Here is a 25,840-nt window from a genome sequence, read left to right as displayed (position 1 = left end):
TTGTGCTACGATTCCGAGTCAGGATGGTGAACCGTGCTATGTTTCCCAGTCAGGACGGTGAACAGTGCTACATTTCCCAGTCAGGATGGCAAACAGTTCTACATTTTCCAGTCAGGATGGTGAACCGTGCTATGTTTCCCAGTCAGGACGGTGAACAGTTCTACATTTCCCAGTCAGGATGGTGAACAGTGCTATATTTCCCTGTCAGGATGGTGAACAGTTCTACATTTTCCAGTCAGGATGGTGAACAGTTCTACATTTCCCTGTCAGGATGATGAACCGTGCTACATTTCCCAGTCAGGATGGCGAGCATTGCTACATTTCCCAGTCAGGATGGTGAACAATGCTCTTTTTCCCAGTCAGGATGGTCAACAGTGCTATATTTCCCAGACAGGATGGAGAACAGTGCTATATTTCCCAGTCAGGACAGTGAACAGTGCTACATTTCCCAGTCAGGATGGTGAACAGTGCTATATTTCCCAGTCAGGATGGTGAACAGTGCTGCATTTCCCAGTTAGGATGGTGAACAGTGCTATATTTCACAGTCAGTATGGCGAGCATTGCTGCATTTCACAGTCAGGACGGTGAACACTGCTCTTTTTCCCAGTCAGGATGGTGAGCAGTGCTATATTTCCCAGTCAGGATGGTGAACAGTGCTATATTTCCAAGACAGGGTGGTGAATTGTGCTACGATTCCCAGTCAGGATGGTGAACCGTGCTATGTTTCCCAGTCAGGACGGTGAACAGTTCTACATTTCCCAGTCAGGATGGTGAACAGTGCTGCATTTCCCAGTCAGGATGGTGAACAGTACTATATTTCACAGTCGGTATGGCGAGCATTGCTGCATTTCACAGTCAGGATGGTGAACACTGCTCTTTTTCCCAGTCAGGATGGTGAACTATGCTACCTTTCCTAGTCAGGATGGTTAACAGTGTTATATTTCCCAGTCAGGATGGTGAATTGTGCTACGATTCCCAGTCAGGATGGTGAACTGTGCTATGTTTCCCAGTCAGGATGGTGAACAGTGCTATATTTCCCATTCAGGATGGTGAACAGTGCTACATATCCCAGTCAGGATGGTGAACAGTTCTACCTTTCCCATTCAGGATGGTGTACACTGCTATATTTCCCAGTCAGGATGGTGAACAGAGCTACATTTCCCAGTTAGGATGATGAACAGTGCTATATTTCCCAGTCAGGATGGTGAACGGAGCTACATTTCCCAGTCAGGATGGCGAGCAGTGCTGTATTCCCCAGTCAGGATGGTGAACAGAGCTACATTTCCCAGTTAGGATGATGAACAGTGCTATATTTCCCAGTCAGGATGGTGAACAGTGCTGTATTTCCCAGTCAGGATGATGAACAGTGCTATGTTTCCCAGTCAGGATGGTGCACAGTGATACATTTCCCAGTCAGGATGGCGAGCATTGCTACATTTCCCAATCAGGATTGTGGTCAGAGCTACATTTCCCAGTCAGGATGGTGAACACTGCTATATTTCCCAGCCAGGATGGTGACCAGTGCTACGTATCCCAGTCAGGATGGTGGACTTTGCTATGTTTCCCAGTCAGGATGGTGAACCGTGCTATATTTCCCAGTCAGGATGGTGAACTGTGCTGCATTTCCCAGTCAGGATGGTGAACAGTACTATATTTCACAGTCAGTATGGCGAGCATTGCTGCATTTCACAGCCAGGATGGTGAACACTGCTCTTTTTCCCAGTCAGGATGGTTAACAGTGTTATATTTCCCAGTCAGGATGGTGAATTGTGCTACGATTCCCAGTCAGGATGGTGGACAGTGCTACATTTCCCAGTCAGGATGGTGAACAGTGCTACATTTCCCAGTCAGGATGGTGAACAGTGCTATATTTTCCAGTCAGGATGTTGGACAGTGCTATATTTCGCAGTCAGGATGATGAACAGTGCTATGTTTCCCAGTCAGGATGGTGAACAGTGCTACATTTCACAGTCAGGATGGCAAACAATTCTACCTTTCCCATTCAGGATGGTGGACAGTGCTGTATTTCCCAGTCAGGGCAGTGAACAGTGCTACGTTTCCCTGTCAGGATGGTGAACCGTGCTATATTTTCCAGTCAGGATGTTGGACAGTGCTATAGTTTCCAGTCAGAATGGTGAACTGTGCTGCATTTCCCAGTCAGGATGGTGAACAGTACTATATTTCACAGTCAGTATGGCGAGCATTGCTGCATTTCACAGCCAGGATGGTGAACACTGCTCTTTTTCCCAGTCAGGATGGTTAACAGTGTTATATTTCCCAGTCAGGATGGTGAATTGTGCTACGATTCCCAGTCAGGATGGTGGACAGTGCTACATTTCCCAGTCAGGATGGTGAACAGTGCTACATTTCCCAGTCAGGATGGTGAACAGTGCTATATTTTCCAGTCAGGATGTTGGACAGTGCTATATTTCGCAGTCAGGATGATGAACAGTGCTATGTTTCCCAGTCAGGATGGTGAACAGTGCTACATTTCACAGTCAGGATGGCAAACAATTCTACCTTTCCCATTCAGGATGGTGGACAGTGCTGTATTTCCCAGTCAGGGCAGTGAACAGTGCTACGTTTCCCTGTCAGGATGGTGAACCGTGCTATATTTTCCAGTCAGGATGTTGGACAGTGCTATAGTTTCCAGTCAGGATGGAGAACACTGCTATATTTCCCAGTCAGGATGGAGAACAGTGCTATATTACCGTTTCAGTATGGTGAACAGTTCCATATTTCCCAGTCAGGATGGTGAACTGTGCTATGTTTCCCAGTCAGGACAGTGAACAGTTCTACATTTCCCAGTCAGGATGGTGAACAGTGCTATATTTCCCGGTCAGGATGGTGAACAGTGCTGCATTTCCCGTTCAGGATGGTGAACAGTGCTATATTTCCCAGTCAAGATGGTGAAATGTGCTATATTTCCCAGTCAGGATGGTGAACAGTGCTACATATCCCAGTCAGGATGGTGAACAGTCCTACCTTTCCCATTCAGGATGGTGGACACTGCTATATTTCCCAGTCAGGATGGTGAACAGAGCTACATTTCCCAGTTAGGATGATGAACAGTGCTATATTTCCCAGTCAGGATGGTGAACGGAGCTACATTTCCCAGTCAGGATGGCGAGCAGTGCTGTATTCCCCAGTCAGGATGGTGAACAGAGCTACATTTCCCAGTTAGGATGATGAACAGTGCTATATTTCCCAGTCAGGATGGTGAACAGTGCTGTATTTCCCAGTTAGGATGGTGAACAGTGCTATATTTCACAGTCAGTATGGCGAGCATTGCTGCATTTCACAGTCAGGACGGTGAACACTGCTCTTTTTCCCAGTCAGGATGGTGAGCAGTGCTATATTTCCCAGTCAGGATGGTGAACAGTGCTACATTTCACAGTCAGGATGGCAAACAATTCTACCTTTCCCATTCAGGATGGTGGACAGTGCTGTATTTCCCAGTCAGGGCAGTGAACAGTGCTACGTTTCCCTGTCAGGATGGTGAACCGTGCTATATTTTCCAGTCAGGATGTTGGACAGTGCTATAGTTTCCAGTCAGGATGGAGAACACTGCTATATTTCCCAGTCAGGATGGAGAACAGTGCTATATTACCGTTTCAGTATGGTGAACAGTTCCATATTTCCCAGTCAGGATGGTGAACTGTGCTATGTTTCCCAGTCAGGACAGTGAACAGTTCTACATTTCCCAGTCAGGATGGTGAACAGTACTATATTTCCCGGTCAGGATGGTGAACAGTGCTGCATTTCCCGTTCAGGATGGTGAACAGTGCTATATTTCCCAGGCAAGATGGTGAAATGTGCTATATTTCCCAGTCAGGATGGTGAATTGTGCTGCGATTCCCAGTCAGGATGGTTAACAGTGCTACATATCACAGTCAGGATGGTGAATCGTGTTACCTTTCCCATTCAGGATGGTGAACAGTGCTATATTTCCAAGACAGGGTGGTGAATTGTGCTACGATTCCCAGTCAGGATGGTGAACCGTGCTATGTTTCCCAGTCAGGACGGTGAACAGTTCTACATTTCCCAGTCAGGATGGTGAACAGTGCTATATTTCCCTGTCAGGATGGTGAACAGTTCTACATTTTCCAGTCAGGATGGTGAACAGTTCTACATTTCCCTGTCAGGATGATGAACCGTGCTACATTTCCCAGTCAGGATGGCGAGCATTGCTACATTTCCCAGTCAGGATGGTGAACAATGCTCTTTTTCCCAGTCAGGATGGTTAACAGTGCTATATTTCCCAGACAGGATGGAGAACAGTGCTATATTTCCCAGTCAGGACAGTGAACAGTGCTACATTTCCCAGTCAGGATGGTGAACAGTGCTATATTTCCCAGTTAGGATGGTGAACAGTGCTATATTTCACAGTCAGTATGGCGAGCATTGCTGCATTTCACAGTCAGGATGGTGAACACTGCTCTTTTTCCCAGTCAGGATGGTGAGCAGTGCTATATTTCCCAGTCAGGATGGTGAACAGTGCTATATTTCCCAGTCAGGATGGTGAACAGTGCTACATATCCCAGTCAGGATGGTGATCAGTGCTATGTTTCCCAGTCAGGTCGGTGAACACTGCTATATTTCCCAGCCAGGATGGTGACCAGTGCTACATATCCCAGTCAGGATGGAGAACAGTGCTATATTTCCAAGACAGGGTGGTGAATTGTGCTACGATTCCCAGTCAGGATGGTGAACTGTGCTATGTTTCCCAGTCAGGATGGTGAACAGTGCTATATTTCCCAGTCAGGATGGTGAACAGTGCTACATATCCCAGTCAGGATGGTGAACAGTTCTACCTTTCCCATTCAGGATGGTGGACACTGCTATATTTCCCAGTCAGGATGGTGAACAGAGCTACATTTCCCAGTTAGGATGATGAACAGTGCTATATTTCCCAGTCAGGATGGTGAACGGAGCTACATTTCCCAGTCAGGATGGCGAGCAGTGCTGTATTCCCCAGTCAGGATGGTGAACAGAGCTACATTTCCCAGTTAGGATGATGAACAGTGCTATATTTCCCAGTCAGGATGGTGAACAGTGCTGTATTTCCCAGTTAGGATGGTGAACAGTGCTATATTTCACAGTCAGTATGGCGAGCATTGCTGCATTTCACAGTCAGGACGGTGAACACTGCTCTTTTTCCCAGTCAGGATGGTGAGCAGTGCTATATTTCCCAGTCAGGATGGTGAACAGTGTTACCTTTCCCAGTCAGGATGGTGAACAGTGCTATATTTCCAAGACAGGGTGGTGAATTGTGCTACGATTCCCAGTCAGGATGGTGAACCGTGCTATGTTTCCCAGTCAGGACGGTGAACAGTTCTACATTTCCCAGTCAGGATGGTGAACAGTGCTGCATTTCCCAGTCAGGATGGTGAACAGTACTATATTTCACAGTCGGTATGGCGAGCATTGCTGCATTTCACAGTCAGGATGGTGAACACTGCTCTTTTTCCCAGTCAGGATGGTGAACTATGCTACCTTTCCTAGTCAGGATGGTTAACAGTGTTATATTTCCCAGTCAGGATGGTGAACACTGCTATATTTTCCAGCCAGGATGGTGACCAGTGCTACGTATCCCAGTCAGGATGGTGGACTTTGCTATGTTTCCCATTCAGGATGGTGAACCGTGCTATATTTCCCAGTCAGGATGGTGAACTGTGCTGCATTTCCCAGTCAGGATGGTGAACAGTACTATATTTCACAGTCAGTATGGCGAGCATTGCTGCATTTCACAGCCAGGATGGTGAACACTGCTCTTTTTCCCAGTCAGGATGGTTAACAGTGTTATATTTCCCAGTCAGGATGGTGAATTGTGCTACGATTCCCAGTCAGGATGGTGGACAGTGCTACATTTCCCAGTCAGGATGGTGAACAGTGCTACATTTCCCAGTCAGGATGGTGAACAGTGCTATATTTTCCAGTCAGGATGTTGGACAGTGCTATATTTCGCAGTCAGGATGATGAACAGTGCTATGTTTCCCAGTCAGGATGGTGAACAGTGCTACATTTCACAGTCAGGATGGCAAACAATTCTACCTTTCCCATTCAGGATGGTGGACAGTGCTGTATTTCCCAGTCAGGGCAGTGAACAGTGCTACGTTTCCCGTCAGGATGGTGAACCGTGCTATATTACCGTTTCAGTATGGTGAACAGTTCCATATTTCCCAGTCAGGATGGTGAACTGTGCTATGTTTCCCAGTCAGGACGGTGAACAGTTCTACATTTCCCAGTCAGGATGGTGAACAGTGCTATATTTCCCGGTCAGGATGGTGAACAGTGCTGCATTTCCCGTTCAGGATGGTGAACAGTGCTATATTTCCCAGTCAAGATGGTGAAATGTGCTATATTTCCCAGTCAGGATGGTGAATTGTGCTGCGATTCCCAGTCAGGATGGTTAACAGTGCTACATATCACAGTCAGGATGGTGAATCGTGTTACCTTTCCCATTCAGGATGGTGAACAGTGCTATATTTCCAAGACAGGGTGGTGAATTGTGCTACGATTCCCAGTCAGGATGGTGAACTGTGCTATGTTTCCCAGTCAGGATGGTGAACAGTGCTATATTTCCCAGTCAGGATGGTGAACAGTGCTACATATCCCAGTCAGGATGGTGAACAGTTCTACCTTTCCCATTCAGGATGGTGGACACTGCTATATTTCCCAGTCAGGATGGTGAACAGAGCTACATTTCCCAGTTAGGATGATGAACAGTGCTATATTTCCCAGTCAGGATGGTGAACGGAGCTACATTTCCCAGTCAGGATGGCGAGCAGTGCTGTATTCCCCAGTCAGGATGGTGAACAGAGCTACATTTCCCAGTTAGGATGATGAACAGTGCTATATTTCCCAGTCAGGATGGTGAACAGTGCTGTATTTCCCAGTTAGGATGGTGAACAGTGCTATATTTCACAGTCAGTATGGCGAGCATTGCTGCATTTCACAGTCAGGACGGTGAACACTGCTCTTTTTCCCAGTCAGGATGGTGAGCAGTGCTATGTTTCCCAGTCAGGACGGTGAACAGTTCTACATTTCCCAGTCAGGATGGTGAACAGTGCTGCATTTCCCAGTCAGGATGGTGAACAGTACTATATTTCACAGTCGGTATGGCGAGCATTGCTGCATTTCACAGTCAGGATGGTGAACACTGCTCTTTTTCCCAGTCAGGATGGTGAACTATGCTACCTTTCCTAGTCAGGATGGTTAACAGTGTTATATTTCCCAGTCAGGATGGTGAACACTGCTATATTTTCCAGCCAGGATGGTGACCAGTGCTACGTATCCCAGTCAGGATGGTGGACTTTGCTATGTTTCCCATTCAGGATGGTGAACCGTGCTATATTTCCCAGTCAGGATGGTGAACTGTGCTGCATTTCCCAGTCAGGATGGTGAACAGTACTATATTTCACAGTCAGTATGGCGAGCATTGCTGCATTTCACAGCCAGGATGGTGAACACTGCTCTTTTTCCCAGTCAGGATGGTTAACAGTGTTATATTTCCCAGTCAGGATGGTGAATTGTGCTACGATTCCCAGTCAGGATGGTGGACAGTGCTACATTTCCCAGTCAGGATGGTGAACAGTGCTACATTTCCCAGTCAGGATGGTGAACAGTGCTATATTTTCCAGTCAGGATGTTGGACAGTGCTATATTTCGCAGTCAGGATGATGAACAGTGCTATGTTTCCCAGTCAGGATGGTGAACAGTGCTACATTTCACAGTCAGGATGGCAAACAATTCTACCTTTCCCATTCAGGATGGTGGACAGTGCTGTATTTCCCAGTCAGGGCAGTGAACAGTGCTACGTTTCCCGTCAGGATGGTGAACCGTGCTATATTACCGTTTCAGTATGGTGAACAGTTCCATATTTCCCAGTCAGGATGGTGAACTGTGCTATGTTTCCCAGTCAGGACAGTGAACAGTTCTACATTTCCCAGTCAGGATGGTGAACAGTGCTATATTTCCCGGTCAGGATGGTGAACAGTGCTGCATTTCCCGTTCAGGATGGTGAACAGTGCTATATTTCCCAGTCAAGATGGTGAAATGTGCTATATTTCCCAGTCAGGATGGTGAATTGTGCTGCGATTCCCAGTCAGGATGGTTAACAGTGCTACATATCACAGTCAGGATGGTGAATCGTGTTACCTTTCCCATTCAGGATGGTGAACAGTGCTATATTTCCAAGACAGGGTGGTGAATTGTGCTACGATTCCCAGTCAGGATGGTGAACTGTGCTATGTTTCCCAGTCAGGATGGTGAACAGTGCTATATTTCCCAGTCAGGATGGTGAACAGTGCTACATATCCCAGTCAGGATGGTGAACAGTTCTACCTTTCCCATTCAGGATGGTGGACACTGCTATATTTCCCAGTCAGGATGGTGAACAGAGCTACATTTCCCAGTTAGGATGATGAACAGTGCTATATTTCCCAGTCAGGATGGTGAACGGAGCTACATTTCCCAGTCAGGATGGCGAGCAGTGCTGTATTCCCCAGTCAGGATGGTGAACAGAGCTACATTTCCCAGTTAGGATGATGAACAGTGCTATATTTCCCAGTCAGGATGGTGAACAGTGCTGTATTTCCCAGTTAGGATGGTGAACAGTGCTATATTTCACAGTCAGTATGGCGAGCATTGCTGCATTTCACAGTCAGGACGGTGAACACTGCTCTTTTTCCCAGTCAGGATGGTGAGCAGTGCTATATTTCCCAGTCAGGATGGTGAACAGTGTTACCTTTCCCAGTCAGGATGGTGAACAGTGCTATATTTCCAAGACAGGGTGGTGAATTGTGCTACGATTCCCAGTCAGGATGGTGAACCGTGCTATGTTTCCCAGTCAGGACGGTGAACAGTTCTACATTTCCCAGTCAGGATGGTGAACAGTGCTGCATTTCCCAGTCAGGATGGTGAACAGTACTATATTTCACAGTCGGTATGGCGAGCATTGCTGCATTTCACAGTCAGGATGGTGAACACTGCTCTTTTTCCCAGTCAGGATGGTGAACTATGCTACCTTTCCTAGTCAGGATGGTTAACAGTGTTATATTTCCCAGTCAGGATGGTGAACCGTGCTATATTTCCCAGTCAGGATGGTGAACTGTGCTGCATTTCCCAGTCAGGATGGTGAACAGTACTATATTTCACAGTCAGTATGGCGAGCATTGCTGCATTTCACAGCCAGGATGGTGAACACTGCTCTTTTTCCCAGTCAGGATGGTTAACAGTGTTATATTTCCCAGTCAGGATGGTGAATTGTGCTACGATTCCCAGTCAGGATGGTGGACAGTGCTACATTTCCCAGTCAGGATGGTGAACAGTGCTACATTTCCCAGTCAGGATGGTGACCAGTGCTATATTTTCCAGTCAGGATGTTGGACAGTGCTATATTTCGCAGTCAGGATGATGAACAGTGCTATGTTTCCCAGTCAGGATGGTGAACAGTGCTACATTTCACAGTCAGGATGGCAAACAATTCTACCTTTCCCATTCAGGATGGTGGACAGTGCTGTATTTCCCAGTCAGGGCAGTGAACAGTGCTACGTTTCCCTGTCAGGATGGTGAACCGTGCTATATTTTCCAGTCAGGATGTTGGACAGTGCTATAGTTTCCAGTCAGGATGGAGAACACTGCTATATTTCCCAGTCAGGATGGTGAACAGTGCTATATTACCGTTTCAGTATGGTGAACAGTTCCATATTTCCCAGTCAGGATGGTGAACTGTGCTATGTTTCCCAGTCAGGACAGTGAACAGTTCTACATTTCCCAGTCAGGATGGTGAACAGTGCTATATTTCCCGGTCAGGATGGTGAACAGTGCTGCATTTCCCGTTCAGGATGGTGAACAGTGCTATATTTCCCAGTCAAGATGGTGAAATGTGCTATATTTCCCAGTCAGGATGGTGAATTGTGCTGCGATTCCCAGTCAGGATGGTTAACAGTGCTACATATCACAGTCAGGATGGTGAATCGTGTTACCTTTCCCATTCAGGATGGTGAACAGTGCTATATTTCCAAGACAGGGTGGTGAATTGTGCTACGATTCCCAGTCAGGATGGTGAACCGTGCTATGTTTCCCAGTCAGGACGGTGAACAGTTCTACATTTCCCAGTCAGGATGGTGAACAGTGCTATATTTCCCTGTCAGGATGGTGAACAGTTCTACATTTTCCAGTCAGGATGGTGAACAGTTCTACATTTCCCTGTCAGGATGATGAACCGTGCTACATTTCCCAGTCAGGATGGCGAGCATTGCTACATTTCCCAGTCAGGATGGTGAACAATGCTCTTTTTCCCAGTCAGGATGGTTAACAGTGCTATATTTCCCAGACAGGATGGAGAACAGTGCTATATTTCCCAGTCAGGACAGTGAACAGTGCTACATTTCCCAGTCAGGATGGTGAACAGTGCTATATTTCCCAGTCAGGATGGTGAACAGTGCTGCATTTCCCAGTTAGGATGGTGAACAGTGCTATATTTCACAGTCAGTATGGCGAGCATTGCTGCATTTCACAGTCAGGACGGTGAACACTGCTCTTTTTCCCAGTCAGGATGGTGAGCAGTGCTATATTTCCCAGTCAGGATGGTGAACAGTGCTACATATCCCAGTCAGGATGGTGAACCGTGTTACCTTTCCCAGTCAGGATGGTGAACAGTGCTATATTTCCAAGACAGGGTGGTGAATTGTGCTACGATTCCCAGTCAGGATGGTGAACCGTGCTATGTTTCCCAGTCAGGACGGTGAACAGTTCTACATTTCCCAGTCAGGATGGTGAACAGTGCTGCATTTCCCAGTCAGGATGGTGAACAGTACTATATTTCACAGTCGGTATGGCGAGCATTGCTGCATTTCACAGTCAGGATGGTGAACACTGCTCTTTTTCCCAGTCAGGATGGTGAACTATGCTACCTTTCCTAGTCAGGATGGTTAACAGTGTTATATTTCCCAGTCAGGATGGTGAATTGTGCTACGATTCCCAGTCAGGATGGTGAGCAGTGCTATATTTCCCAGTCAGGATGGTGAACAGTGCTATATTTCCCAGTCAGGATGGTGAACAGTGCTACATATCCCAGTCAGGATGGTGATCAGTGCTATGTTTCCCAGTCAGGTCGGTGAACACTGCTATATTTCCCAGCCAGGATGGTGACCAGTGCTACGTATCCCAGTCAGGATGGAGAACAGTGCTATATTTCCAAGACAGGGTGGTGAATTGTGCTACGATTCCCAGTCAGGATGGTGAACTGTGCTATGTTTCCCAGTCAGGATGGTGAACAGTGCTATATTTCCCAGTCAGGATGGTGAACAGTGCTACATATCCCAGTCAGGATGGTGAACAGTTCTACCTTTCCCATTCAGGATGGTGGACACTGCTATATTTCCCAGTCAGGATGGTGAACAGAGCTACATTTCCCAGTTAGGATGATGAACAGTGCTATATTTCCCAGTCAGGATGGTGAACGGAGCTACATTTCCCAGTCAGGATGGCGAGCAGTGCTGTATTCCCCAGTCAGGATGGTGAACAGAGCTACATTTCCCAGTTAGGATGATGAACAGTGCTATATTTCCCAGTCAGGATGGTGAACAGTGCTGTATTTCCCAGTCAGGATGATGAACAGTGCTATGTTTCCCAGTCAGGATGGTGCACAGTGATACATTTCCCAGTCAGGATGGCGAGCATTGCTACATTTCCCAATCAGGATTGTGGTCAGAGCTACATTTCCCAGTCAGGATGGTGAACACTGCTATATTTCCCAGCCAGGATGGTGACCAGTGCTACGTATCCCAGTCAGGATGGTGGACTTTGCTATGTTTCCCAGTCAGGATGGTGAACCGTGCTATATTTCCCAGTCAGGATGGTGAACTGTGCTGCATTTCCCAGTCAGGATGGTGAACAGTACTATATTTCACAGTCAGTATGGCGAGCATTGCTGCATTTCACAGCCAGGATGGTGAACACTGCTCTTTTTCCCAGTCAGGATGGTTAACAGTGTTATATTTCCCAGACAGGATGGTGAATTGTGCTACGATTCCCAGTCAGGATGGTGGACAGTGCTACATTTCCCAGTCAGGATGGTGAACAGTGCTACATTTCCCAGTCAGGATGGTGACCAGTGCTATATTTTCCAGTCAGGATGTTGGACAGTGCTATATTTCGCAGTCAGGATGATGAACAGTGCTATGTTTCCCAGTCAGGATGGTGAACAGTGCTACATTTCACAGTCAGGATGGCAAACAAGTCTACCTTTCCCATTCAGGATGGTGGACAGTGCTGTATTTCCCAGTCAGGGCAGTGAACAGTGCTACGTTTCCCTGTCAGGATGGTGAACCGTGCTATATTTTCCAGTCAGGATGTTGGACAGTGCTATAGTTTCCAGTCAGGATGGTGAACACTGCTATATTTCCCAGTCAGGATGGTGAACAGTGCTATATTACCGTTTCAGTATGGTGAACAGTTCCATATTTCCCAGTCAGGATGGTGAACTGTGCTATGTTTCCCAGTCAGGACAGTGAACAGTTCTACATTTCCCAGTCAGGATGGTGAACAGTGCTATATTTCCCAGTCAGGATGGTGAACAGTGCTATATTTCCCGGTCAGGATGGTGAACAGTGCTGCATTTCCCGTTCAGGATGGTGAACAGTGCTATATTTCCCAGTCAAGATGGTGAAATGTGCTATATTTCCCAGTTAGGATGGTGAATTGTGCTGCGATTCCCAGTCAGGATGGTTAACAGTGCTATATATCACAGTCAGGATGGTGAATCGTGTTACCTTTCCCATTCAGGATGGTGAACAGTGCTATATTTCCAAGACAGGGTGGTGAATTGTGCTACGATTCCCAGTCAGGATGGTGAACCGTGCTATGTTTCCCAGTCAGGACGGTGAACAGTGCTACATTTCCCAGTAGGATGGCAAACAGTTCTACATTTTCCAGTCAGGATGGTGAACCGTGCTATGTTTCTCTGTCAGGACAGTGAACAGTTCTACATTTCCCAGTCAGGATGGTGAACAGTGCTATATTTCCCTGTCAGGATGGTGAACAGTTCTACATTTTCCAGTCAGGATGGTGAACAGTGCTATATTTTCCAGTCAGGATGTTGGACAGTGCTATATTTCGCAGTCAGGATGATGAACAGTGCTATGTTTCCCAGTCAGGATGGTGAACAGTGCTACATTTCACAGTCAGGATGGCACACAATTCTACCTTTCCCATTCAGGATGGTGGACAGTGCTGTATTTCCCAGTCAGGGCAGTGAACAGTGCTACGTTTCCCTGTCAGGATGGTGAACCGTGCTATATTTTCCAGTCAGGATGTTGGACAGTGCTATAGTTTCCAGTCAAGATGGTGAACACTGCTATATTTCCCAGTCAGGATGGTGAACAGTGCTATATTACCGTTTCAGTATGGTGAACAGTTCCATATTTCCCAGTCAGGATGGTGAACTGTGCTATGTTTCCCAGTCAGGACAGTGAACAGTTCTACATTTCCCAGTCAGGATGGTGAACAGTGCTATATTTCCCAGTCAGGATGGTGAACAGTGCTATATTTCCCGGTCAGGATGGTGAACAGTGCTGCATTTTCCGTTCAGGATGGTGAACAGTGCTATATTTCCCAGTCAAGATGGTGAAATGTGCTATATTTCCCAGTCAGGATGGTGAATTGTGCTGCGATTCCCAGTCAGGATGGTTAACAGTGCTACATATCACAGTCAGGATGGTGAATCGTGTTACCTTTCCCATTCAGGATGGTGAACAGTGCTATATTTCCAAGACAGGGTGGTGAATTGTGCTACGATTCCGAGTCAGGATGGTGAACCGTGCTATGTTTCCCAGTCAGGACGGTGAACAGTGCTACATTTCCCAGTCAGGATGGCAAACAGTTCTACATTTTCCAGTCAGGATGGTGAACCGTGCTATGTTTCCCAGTCAGGACGGTGAACAGTTCTACATTTCCCAGTCAGGATGGTGAACAGTGCTATATTTCCCTGTCAGGATGGTGAACAGTTCTACATTTTCCAGTCAGGATGGTGAACAGTTCTACATTTCCCTGTCAGGATGATGAACCGTGCTACATTTCCCAGTCAGGATGGCGAGCATTACTACATTTCCCAGTCAGGATGGTGAACAATGCTCTTTTTCCCAGTCAGGATGGTTAACAGTGCTATATTTCCCAGACAGGATGGAGAACAGTGCTATATTTCCCAGTCAGGACAGTGAACAGTGCTACATTTCCCAGTCAGGATGGTGAACAGTGCTATATTTCCCAGTCAGGATGGTGAACAGTGCTGCATTTCCCAGTTAGGATGGTGAACAGTGCTATATTTCACAGTCAGTATGGCGAGCATTGCTGCATTTCACAGTCAGGACGGTGAACACTGCTCTTTTTCCCAGTCAGGATGGTGAGCAGTGCTATGTTTCCCAGTCAGGATGGTGAACAGTGCTACATATCCCAGTCAGGATGGTGAACCGTGTTACCTTTCCCAGTCAGGATGGTGAACAGTGCTATATTTCCAAGACAGGGTGGTGAATTGTGCTACGATTCCCAGTCAGGATGGTGAACCGTGCTATGTTTCCCAGTCAGGACGGTGAACAGTTCTACATTTCCCAGTCAGGATGGTGAACAGTGCTATATTTCCCAGTCAGGATGGTGAACAATGCTATATTTCCCAGTCAGGATGGTGAACTGTGCTACCTTTCCCAGTCAGGATGGTGAGCAGTGCTATATTTCCTAGTCAGGATGGTGAACAATTCTACATTTCCCAGTCAGGATGGTGAACAGTTCTACATTTTCCAGTCAGGATGGCGAGCATTGCTACATTTCCCAGTCAGGATGGTGAACCGTGCTATATTACCCTTTCAGTATGGTGAACAGTTCCATATTTCCCAGTCAGGATGGTGAACCGTGCTATGTTTCCCAGTCAGGACGGTGAACAGTTCTACATTTCCCAGTCAGAATGGTGAACAGTTCTACATTTCACAGTCAGGATGGTGAACAGTTCTATCTTTCCCATTCAGGATGGTGGACAGTGCTGTATTTCCCAGTCAGGACGGTGAACAGTGCTACATTTCCCTGTCAGGATGATGAACTGTGGTATATTTCCCAGTCAGTATGGCGAGCATTGCTACATTTCCCAGTCAGGATGGTGAACAATGCTCTTTTTCCCAGTCAGGATGGTTAGCAGTGCGATATTTCCCAGTCAGGATGGTGAACAGTGCTGCATTTCCCAGTCAGGATGGTGGACAGTGCTACATTTCCCAGTCAGGATGGTGAACAGTGCTACATTTCCCAGTCAGGATGGTGAACAGTGCTATATTTTCCAGTCAGGATGTTGGACAGTGCTATATTTCTCAGTCAGGATGATGAACAGTGCTATGTTTCCCAGTCAGGATGGTGAACAGTGCTACATTTCACAGTCAGGATGGCAAACAATTCTACCTTTCCCATTCAGGATGGTGGACAGTGCTGTATTTCCCAGTCAGGGCAGTGAACAGTGCTACGTTTCCCTGTCAGGATGGTGAACCGTGCTATATTTTCCAGTCAGGATGTTGGACAGTGCTATAGTTTCCAGTCAGGATGGTGAACACTGCTATATTTCCCAGTCAGGATGGTGAACAGTGCTATATTACCGTTTCAGTATGGTGAACAGTTCCTTATTTCCCAGTCAGGATGGTGAACTGTGCTATGTTTCCCAGTCAGGACAGTGAACAGTTCTACATTTCCCAGTCAGGATGGTGAACAGTGCTATATTTCCCAGTCAGGATGGTGAACAGTGCTATATTTCCCGGTCAGGATGGTGAACAGTGCTGCATTTCCCGTTCAGGATGGTGAACAGTGCTATATTTCCCAGTCAAGATGGTGAAATGTGCTATATTTCCCAGTCAGGATGGTGAATTGTGCTGCGATTCCCAGTCAGGATGGTTAACAGTGCTACATATCACAGTCAGGATGGTGAATCGTGTTACCTTTCCCATTCAGGATGGTGAACAGTGCTCTATTTCCAAGACAGGGTGGTGAATTGTGCTACGATTCCCAGTCAGGATGGTGAACCGTGCTATGTTTCCCAGTCAGGACGGTGAACAGTGCTACATTTCCCAGTCAGGATGGCAAACAGTTCTACATTTTCCAGTCAGGATGGTGAACCGTGCTATGTTTCCCAGTCAGGACGGTGAACAGTTCTACATTTCCCAGTCAGGATGGTGAACAGTGCTATATTTCCCTGTCAGGATGGTGAACAGTTCTACATTTCACAGTCAGGATGGTGAACAGTTCTATCTTTCCCATTCAGGATGGTGGACAGTGCTGTATTTCCCAGTCAGGACGGTGAACAGTGCTACATTTCCCTGTCAGGATGATGAACTGTGGTATATTTCCCAGTCAGTATGGCGAGCATTGCTACATTTCCCAGTCAGGATGGTGAACAATGCTCTTTTTCCCAGTCAGGATGGTTAGCAGTGCTATATTTCCCAGTCAGGATGGTGAACAGTGCTATATTTCCCAGTCAGGATGGTGAACAGTGCTATATTTCGCAGTCAGGATGGTGAACAGTGCTATGTTTCCCAGTCAGGTCGGTGAACAGTGCTACATTTCACAGTCAGGATGGTGAACCGTGCTATATTTCACAGTCAGTATGGCGAGCATTGCTACATTTCCCAGTCAGGATGGTTAACAGTGGTATATTTCCCAGTCAGGATGATGAACAGTGCTATATTTCCCAGTCAGGATGGTGATCAGTGCTATGTTTCCCAGTCAGGTCGGTGAACACTGCTATATTTCCCAGCCAGGATGGTGACCAGTGCTACGTATCCCAGTCAGGATGGTGGACATTGCTATGTTTCCCAGTCAGGATGGTGAACCGTGCTCTATTTCCCAGTCAGGATGGTGAACAGTGCTGCATTTCCCAGTCAGGATGGTGAACAGAGCTATATTTCACAGTCAGTATGGCGAGCATTGCTGCATTTCACAGTCAGAATGGTGAACACTGCTCTTTTTACCAGTCAGGATGGTGAGCAGTGCTATATTTCCCAGTCAGGATGGTGAACAGTGCTATATTTCCAAGACAGGGTGGTGAATTGTGCTACGATTCCCAGTCAGGATGGTGAACCGTGCTTTGTTTCCCAGTCAGGACGGTGAACAGTTCTACATTTCCCAGTCAGGATGGTGAACAGTGCTACATTTCCCAGTCAGGATGGTGAACAGTGCTACATTTCCCAGTCAGGATGGCGAACAGTTCTATCTTTCCCATTCAGGATGGTGGACAGTTCTACATTTCCCAGTCAGGACGATGAACAGTGCTACATTTCCCTGTCAGGGTGATGAACCGTGCTATATTTCCCAGTCAGTGTGGCGAGCATTGCTACATTTCCCAGTCAGGATGGTTAACAGTGCTATATTTCCCAGTCAGGATGGTGAACAGTGCTATATTTCCCAGACAGGATGGTTAACAGTGCTATATTTCCCAGTCAGGATGGTTAACAGTGCTATATTTCCCAGACAGGATGGAGAACAGTGCTATATTTCCCGGTCAGGATGGAGAACAGTGCTGTATTTCGCAGTCAGGTTGGTGATCAGTGCTGTATTTCCCAGTCAGGACGGTGAACAGTGCTACATTTCCCTGTCAGGATGATGAACCGTGCTATATTTCCCAGTCAGTATGGCGAGCATTGATACATTTCCCAGTCAGGATGGTTAACAGTGCTATATTTCCCAGTCAGGATGGTGAACAGTGCTATATTTCCCAGTCATGATGGTGACCAGTGCTACGTATCCCAGTCAGGATGGTGGACATTGCTATGTTTCCCAGTCAGCATGGTGGACCGTGCTATATTTCCCAGTCAGGATGGTGAACAGTGCTCTTTTTCCCAGTCAGGATGGTGAACTGTGCTACCTTTCCCAGTCAGGATGGTTAACAGTGTTATATTTCCCAGTCAGGATGGTGAATTGTGCTACGATTCCCAGTCAGGATGGTGAGTAGTGCTATATTTCCCAGTCAGGATGGTGAACAGTGCTACATATCCCAGTCAGGATGGTGACCAGTGCTACGTATCCCAGTCAGGATGGTGAACAGTGCTATATTTCCAAGACAGGGTGGTGAATTGTGCTACGATTCCCAGTCAGGATGGTGAACCGTGCTATGTTTCCCAGTCAGGACGGTGAACAGTTCTGCATTTCCCAGTCAGGATGGTGAACAGTTCTACATTTTCCAGTCAGGATGGTGAACAGTTCTACATTTCCCTGTCAGGATGATGAACCGTGCTACATTTCCCAGTCAGGATGGCGAGCATTGTTTCATTTCCCAGTCAGGATGGTGAACAATCCTCTTTTTCCCAGTCAGGATGGTTAACAGTGCTGTATTACCCAGACAGGATGGAGAACAGTGCTATATTTCCCAGTCAGGACAGTGAACAGTGCTACATTTCCCAGTCAGGATGGTGAGCAGTGCTATATTTCCCAGTCAGGATGGTGAACAGTGCTACATATCCCAGTCAGGATGGTGAACCGTGTTACCTTTCCCAGTCAGGATGGTGAACAGTGCTATATTTCCAAGACAGGGTGGTGAATTGTGCTACGATTCCCAGTCAGGATGGTGAACCGTGCTATGTTTCCCAGTCAGGACGGTGAACAGTTCTACATTTCCCAGTCAGGATGGTGAACAGTGCTATATTTCCCAGTCAGGATGGTGAACAATGCTATATTTCCCAGTCAGGATGGTGAACAGTGCTGCATTTCCCGTTCAGGATGGTGAACAGTGCTATATTTCCCAGTCAGGATGGTGAACTGTGCTATATTTCCCAGTCACGATGGTGAATTGTGCTGCGATTCCCAGTCAGGATGGTTAACAGTGCTATATTTCCCAGTCAGGATGGTGAACAGCGCTATATTTCCCAGTCAGGATGGTGGACAGTGCTATATTTCCCAGTCAGGACGGTGAACAGTGCTACATTTCCCTGTCAGGATGATGAACCGTGCTATATTTCCCAGTCAGTATGGCGAGCATTGCTACATTTCCCAGTCAGGACGGTGAACAATGCTCTTTTTTCCAGTCAGGATGGTTAACAGTGCTATATTTCCCACACAGGATGGAGAACAGTGCTATATTTCGCAGTCAGGATGGTGAACAGTGCTACATTTCCCTGTCAGGATGATGAACCGTGCTATATTTCCCAGTCAGTATGGCGAGCATTGCTACATTTCCCAGCCAGGATGGTGAACAGTGCTATATTTCCCAGTCAGGATGGTGATCAGTGCTATGTTTCCCAGTCAGATCGGTGAACAGTGCTATATTTCCCAGCCAGGATGGTGACCAGTGCTACGTATCCCAGTCAGGATGGTGAACAGTGCTATATTTCCCATTCAGGATGGTGGACCGTGCTATGTTTCCCAGTCAGGACGGTGAACAGTTCTACATTTCCCAGTCAGGATGGTGAACAGTGCTATGTTTCCCATTCAGGACGGTGAACAGTTCTACATTTCCCAGTCAGGATGGTGAACAGTGCTATATTTCCCAGTCAAGATGGTGAACAGTGCTATATTTCCCGGTCAGGATGGTGAACAGTGCTGCATTTCCCAGTCAGGATGGTGAACAGTGCTATATTTCCCAGTCAGGATGGTGATCAGTGCTATGTTTCCCAGTCAGGTCGGTGAACAGTGCTATATTTCCCAGTCAGGATGTTGGACAGTGCTATAGTTTCCAGTCAGGATGGTGAGCAGTGCTATATTTCCCAGTCAGGATGGTGAACAGTGCTACGTATCCCAGTCAGGATGGTGAACATTGCTACCTATCCCAGTCAGGATGGTGAACATTGCTATGTTTCCCAGTCAGGATGGTGGACAGTGCTCTATGTCCCAGTCAGGATGGTGAACAGTGCTGCATTTCCCAGTCAGAATGGTCAACAGTGCTGTATTTCCCAGTCAGAATGGTGAACAGTGCTGTATTTCTGAGTCAGAAAGGTGAACAGAGCTACATTTCCCAGTCAGGATGGTGAACAGCGCTGTATTTCCCAATCAGGATGGTGAACAGTGCTGTATTTCTGAGTCAGAATGGTGAACAGTGCTACATTTCCCAGTCCTGATGGTGAACAGAGCTACATTTCCCAGTTAGGATGATAAACAGTGCTATATTTCCCAGTCAGGATGGTGAACAGAGTTACATTTCCCAGTTAGGATGATGAACAGTGCTATATTTCCCAGTCCGGATGGTGAACAGAGCTACATTTCCAAGTCAGGATGGTGAACAGTGCTATATTTCCCAGTCAGGATGGTGAACGGAGCTACTTTTCCCAGTCAGGATGGCGAGCAGTGCTGTATTTCCCAGTCAGGATGGTGAACAGAGCTACATTTCCCAATCAAGATTGTGGTCAGAGCTAAATTTCCCAGTCAGGATGGTGAACACTGCTGTATTTCCCAGCCAGGATGGTGACCAGTGCTACGTATCCCAGTCAGGATGGTGGACTTTGCTATGTTTCCCAGTCAGGATGGTGAACCGTGCTATATTTCCCAGTCAGGATGGTGAACAGTGCTGCATTTCCCAGTCAGTATGGTGAACAGTACTATATTTCGCAGTCAGTATGGCGAGCATTGCTGCATTTCACAGTCAGGATGGTGAACACTGCTCTTTTTCCCAGTCAGGATGGTGAACAGTGCTACCTTTCCCAGTCAGGATGGTTAACAGTGTTATATTTCCCAGACAGGATGGTGAATTGTGCTACGATTCCCAGTCAGGATGGTGAGCAGTGCTATATTTCCCAGTCAGGATGGTGAACAGTGCTATATTTCCCATTCAGGATGGTGAACAGTGCTACGATTCCCAGTCAGGATGATGAACCGTGCTATGTTTCCCAGTCAGGACGGTGAACAGTTCTACATTTCCCAGTCAGGATGGTGAGCAGTGCTATATTTCCCAGTCAGGATGGTGAACAGTGCTATATTTCCCATTCAGGATGGTGAACAGTGCTACGATTCCCAGTCAGGATGATGAACCGTGCTATGTTTCCCAGTCAGGACGGTGAACAGTTCTACATTTCCCAGTCAGGATGGTGAACAGTGCTATATTTCCCGGTCAGGATGGTGAACAGTGCTGCATTTCCCAGTCAGGATGATGAACCGTGTTATATTTCCCAGTCAGGATGGTGAACAGTGCTATATTTCCCATTCAGGATGGTGAACCGTGCTATATTTTCCAGTCAGGATGGTGAACAGAGCTACATTTCCCAGTCAGGATGGCAAACAATTCTACCTTTCCCATTCAGGATGGTGGACAGTGCTGTATTTCCCAGTCAGGGCAGTGAACAGTGCTACGTTTCCCTGTCAGGATGATGAACCGTGCTATATTTTCCAGTCAGGATGTTGGACAGTGCTATAGTTTCCAGTCAGGATGGTGAACACTGCTATATTTCCCAGTCAGGATGGTGAACCGTGCTATATTACCCTTTCAGTATGGTGAACAGTTCCATTTTCCCAGTCAGGATGGTGAACCGTGCTATGTTTCCCAGTCAGGACAGTGAACAGTTCTACATTTCCCAGTCAGGATGGTGAACAGTGCTACATTTCCCAGTCAGGATGATGAACCGTGCTATATTTCCCCGTCAGTATGGCGAGCATTGCTACATTTCCCAGTCATAATGGTGAACAATGCTCTTTTTCCCAGTCAGGATGGTTAACCGTGCTATATTTCCCAGTCAGGACAGTGAACAGTGCTACATTTCCCTGTCAGGATGATGAACCGTGCTATATTTCCCAGTCAGTATGGCGAGCATTGCTACATTTCCCAGTCAGGATGGTTTTCAGTGCTATATTTCCCAGACAGGATGGAGAACAGTGCTATATTTCGCAGTCAGGATGGTGAACAGTGCTACATTTCACAGTCAGGGTGGAGAACAGTGCTATATTTCGCAGTCAGGATGGTGAACAGTGCTACATTTCACAGTCAGGATGGTAAACAGTGCTGCATTTCCCGTTCAGGATGGTGAACAGTGCTATATTTCCCAGTCAGGATGATGAACTGTGCTATACTTCCCAGTCAGGATGGTGAACAGAGCTACATTTCCCAGTCAGGATGGTGAACAGTGCTATATTTCCCGGTCAGGATGGTGAACAGTGCTGCATTTCCCAGTCAGGATGATGAACCGTGCTATGTTTCCCAGTCAGGATGGTGAACAGTTCTACATTTCCCAGTCAGGATGGTGAACAGTGCTATATTTCCCAGTCAGGATGATGAACCGTGCTATATTTCCCCATCAGTATGGCGAGCATTGCTACATTTCCCAGTCATAATGGTGAACAATGCTCTTTTTCCCAGTCAGGATGGTTAACCGTGCTATATTTCCCAGTCAGGACAGTGAACAGTGCTACATTTCCCTGTCAGGATGATGAACCGTGCTATATTTCCCAGTCAGTATGGCGAGCATTGCTACATTTCCCAGTCAGGATGGTTTTCAGTGCTATATTTCCCAGACAGGATGGAGAACGGTGCTATATTTCGCAGTCAGGATGGTGAACAGTGCTACATTTCACAGTCAGGGTGGAGAACAGTGCTATATTTCGCAGTCAGGATGGTGAACAGTGCTACATTTCACAGTCAGGATGGTGAACAGTGCTGCATTTCCCGTTCAGGATGGTGAACAGTGCTATATTTCCCAGTCAGGATGATGAACTGTGCTATACTTCCCAGTCAGGATGGTGAACAGAGCTACATTTCCCAGTCAGGATGGTGAACAGTGCTATATTTCCCAGTCAGGATGGTGAACAGTGCTATATTTCCCAGTCAGGATGATGAACAGTGCTACGTTTCCCTGTCAGGATGATGAACAGTCCTATATTTCACAGTCATTATGGCGAGCATTGCTGCATTTCACAGACAGGATGGTGAACTGTGCTACCTTTCCCAGTCAGGATGGTGGACACTGCTCTTTTTCCCAGTCAGGATGGTGAACAGTGCTACCTTTCCCAGTCAGGATGGTGAACAGTGTTATATTTCCCAGTCAGGATGGTGAATTGTGCTACGATTCCCAGTCAGGATGGTGAGCAGTGCTATATTTCCCAGTCAGGATGGTGAACAGTGCTATATTTCCCATTCAGGATGGTGAACCGTGCTATATTTTCCAGTCAGGATGGTGAACAGAGCTACATTTCCCAGTCAGGATGGCAAACAATTCTACCTTTCCCATTCAGGATGGTGGACAGTGCTGTATTTCCCAGTCAGGGCAGTGAACAGTGCTACGTTTCCCTGTCAGGATGATGAACCGTGCTATATTTTCCAGTCAGGATGTTGGACAGTGCTATAGTTTCCAGTCAGGATGGTGAACACTGCTATATTTCCCAGTCAGGATGGTGAACCGTGCTATATTACCCTTTCAGTATGGTGAACAGTTCCATTTTCCCAGTCAGGATGGTGAACCGTGCTATGTTTCCCAGTCAGGACAGTGAACAGTTCTACATTTCCCAGTCAGGATGGTGAACAGTGCTACATTTCCCGGTCAGGATGGTGAACAGTGCTGCATTTCCCGTTCAGGATGGTGAACAGTGCTATATTTCCCAGTCAAGATGGTGTACTGCGCTATATTTCCCAGTCAGGATGGTGAATTGTGCTGCGATTCCCAGTCAGGATGGTTAACAGTGCTATATTTCCCAGTCAGGATGGTGAATTGTGCTACGATTCCCAGTCAGGATGGTGAACAGTGCTATATATCCCAGTCAGGATGGTGAACCGTGTTACCTTTCCCCCATTCAGGATAGTGAACAGTGCTATATTTCCAAGACAGGGTGGTGAATTGTGCTACGATTCCCAGTCAGGATGATGAACCGTGCTATATTTCCCAGTCAGGATGGTGAACAGTGCTATGTTTCACAGTCAGGATGGCAAACAATTCTACCTTTCCCATTCAGGATGGTGGACAGTGCTGTATTTCCCAGTCAGGGCAGTGAACAGTGCTACGTTTCACAGTCAGGATGGCGAGCATTGCTGCATTTCCCAGTCAGGATGGTGAACACTGCTCATTTTCCCAGTCAGGATGGTTAACAGTGCTACCTTTCCCAGTCAGGATGGTTAACAGTGTTATATTTCCCAGTCAGGATGGTGAATTGTGCTACGATTCCCAGTCAGGATGGTGAACAGTGCTACATTTCCCAGTCAGGATGGCAAACAGTTCTACCTTTCCCATTCAGGATGGTGAATCGTGCTATATTTCCCAGTCAGGACGGTGAACAGTGCTACGTTTCCATGTCAGGATGATGAACCGTGCTATATTTTCCTGTCAGGATGTTGGACAGTGCTATAGTTTCCAGTCAGGATGGTGAACACTGCTATATTTCCCATTCAGGATGGTGAACAATGCTATATTACCCTTTCAGTATGGTGAACAGTTCCATATTTCCCAGTCAGGATGGTGAACAGTGCTATATTTCCCAGTCAGGACGGTGAACAGTGCTACGTTTCCCTGTCAGGATGATGAACCGTGCTATATTTTCCAGTCCGGATGTTGGACAGTGCTATAGTTTCCTGTCAGGATGGTGAACAGTGCTATATTTCCCAGTCAGGATGGTGAACAGTGCTATATTTCCCGGTCAGGATGGTGAACAGTGGTGCATTTCCCGTTCAGGATGGTGAACAGTACTATATGTCCCATTCAAGATGGTGAACTGTGCTATATTTCCCAGTCAGGATGGTGAATTGTGCTGCGATTCCCAGTCAGGATGGTGAACAGTGCTATTTTTCCCAGTCAGGATGGTGAACCGTGTTACCTTTCCCATTCAGGATGGTGAACAGTGCTCTATTTCCATGACAGGGTGGTGAATTGTGCTACGATTCCCAGTCAGGATGGTGAACCGTGCTATGTTTCCCAGTCAGGACGGTGAACAGTGCTACATTTCCCAGTCAGGATGGCAAACAGTTCTACATTTTCCAGTCAGGATGGTGAACAATTCTACATTTCCCAGTCAGGATGGTGAACAGTGCTATATTTCCCAGTCAGGATGGTGAACAGTGCTACATTTCACAGTCAGGATGGCAGCATTGCTGCATTTCACAGTCAGGATGGTGAACACTGCTCATTTTCCCAGTCAGGATGGTTAACAGTGCTACCTTTCCCAGTCAGGATGGTTAACAGTGTTATATTTCCCAGTCAGGATGGTGAATTGTGCTACGATTCCCAGTCAGGATGGTGAACAGTGCTACATTTCCCAGTCAGGATGGCAAACAGTTCTACCTTTCCCATTCAGGATGGTGAATCGTGCTATATTTCCCAGTCAGGACGGTGAACAGTGCTACGTTTCCATGTCAGGATGATGAACCGTGCTATATTTTCCTGTCAGGATGTTGGACAGTGCTATAGTTTCCAGTCAGGATGGTGAACACTGCTATATTTCCCATTCAGGATGGTGAACAATGCTATATTACCCTTTCAGTATGGTGAACAGTTCCATATTTCCCAGTCAGGATGGTGAACAGTGCTATATTTCCCAGTCAAGATGGTGAATTGTGCTATATTTCCCAGTCAGGATGGTGAATTGTGCTGCGATTCCCAGTCAGGATGGTGAACAGTTCCACATTTCCCAGTCAGGATGGCAAACACTTCTACATTTTCCAGTCAGGATGGTGAACAATTCTACATTTCCCAGTCAGGATGGTGAACAGTGCTACATTTCCCAGTCAGGATGGTGAACAGTTCGACATTTCCCAGTCAGGATGGTGAACAGTACTATATTTCACAGTCAGTATGGCGAGCATTGCTGCATTTCCCAGTCAGGATGGTGAACTGTGCTACCTTTCCCAGTCAGGATGGTTAACAGTGTTATATTTCCCAGTCAGCATGGTGAATTGTGCTACGATTCCCAGTCA

At 46.8% G+C, this 25,840-nt stretch overlaps 1 protein-coding gene across 1 annotated transcript in view; it reads left to right on the top strand.

The window, feature by feature from the left end:
• plekhd1 (pleckstrin homology domain containing, family D (with coiled-coil domains) member 1) overlaps nucleotides 1-25,840 on the top strand; it is a 152,146-nt gene that overhangs the window by 28,964 nt on the left and 97,342 nt on the right. The gene's annotated exons all lie outside the window — the stretch shown is intronic.

The sequence above is a fragment of the Hemiscyllium ocellatum genome, chromosome 8, assembly GCF_020745735.1.
Source record: "Hemiscyllium ocellatum isolate sHemOce1 chromosome 8, sHemOce1.pat.X.cur, whole genome shotgun sequence".
NCBI classification, from domain to species: Eukaryota; Metazoa; Chordata; class Chondrichthyes; order Orectolobiformes; family Hemiscylliidae; genus Hemiscyllium; species Hemiscyllium ocellatum.
This window is presented reverse-complemented; position numbering and strand designations above follow the sequence as displayed.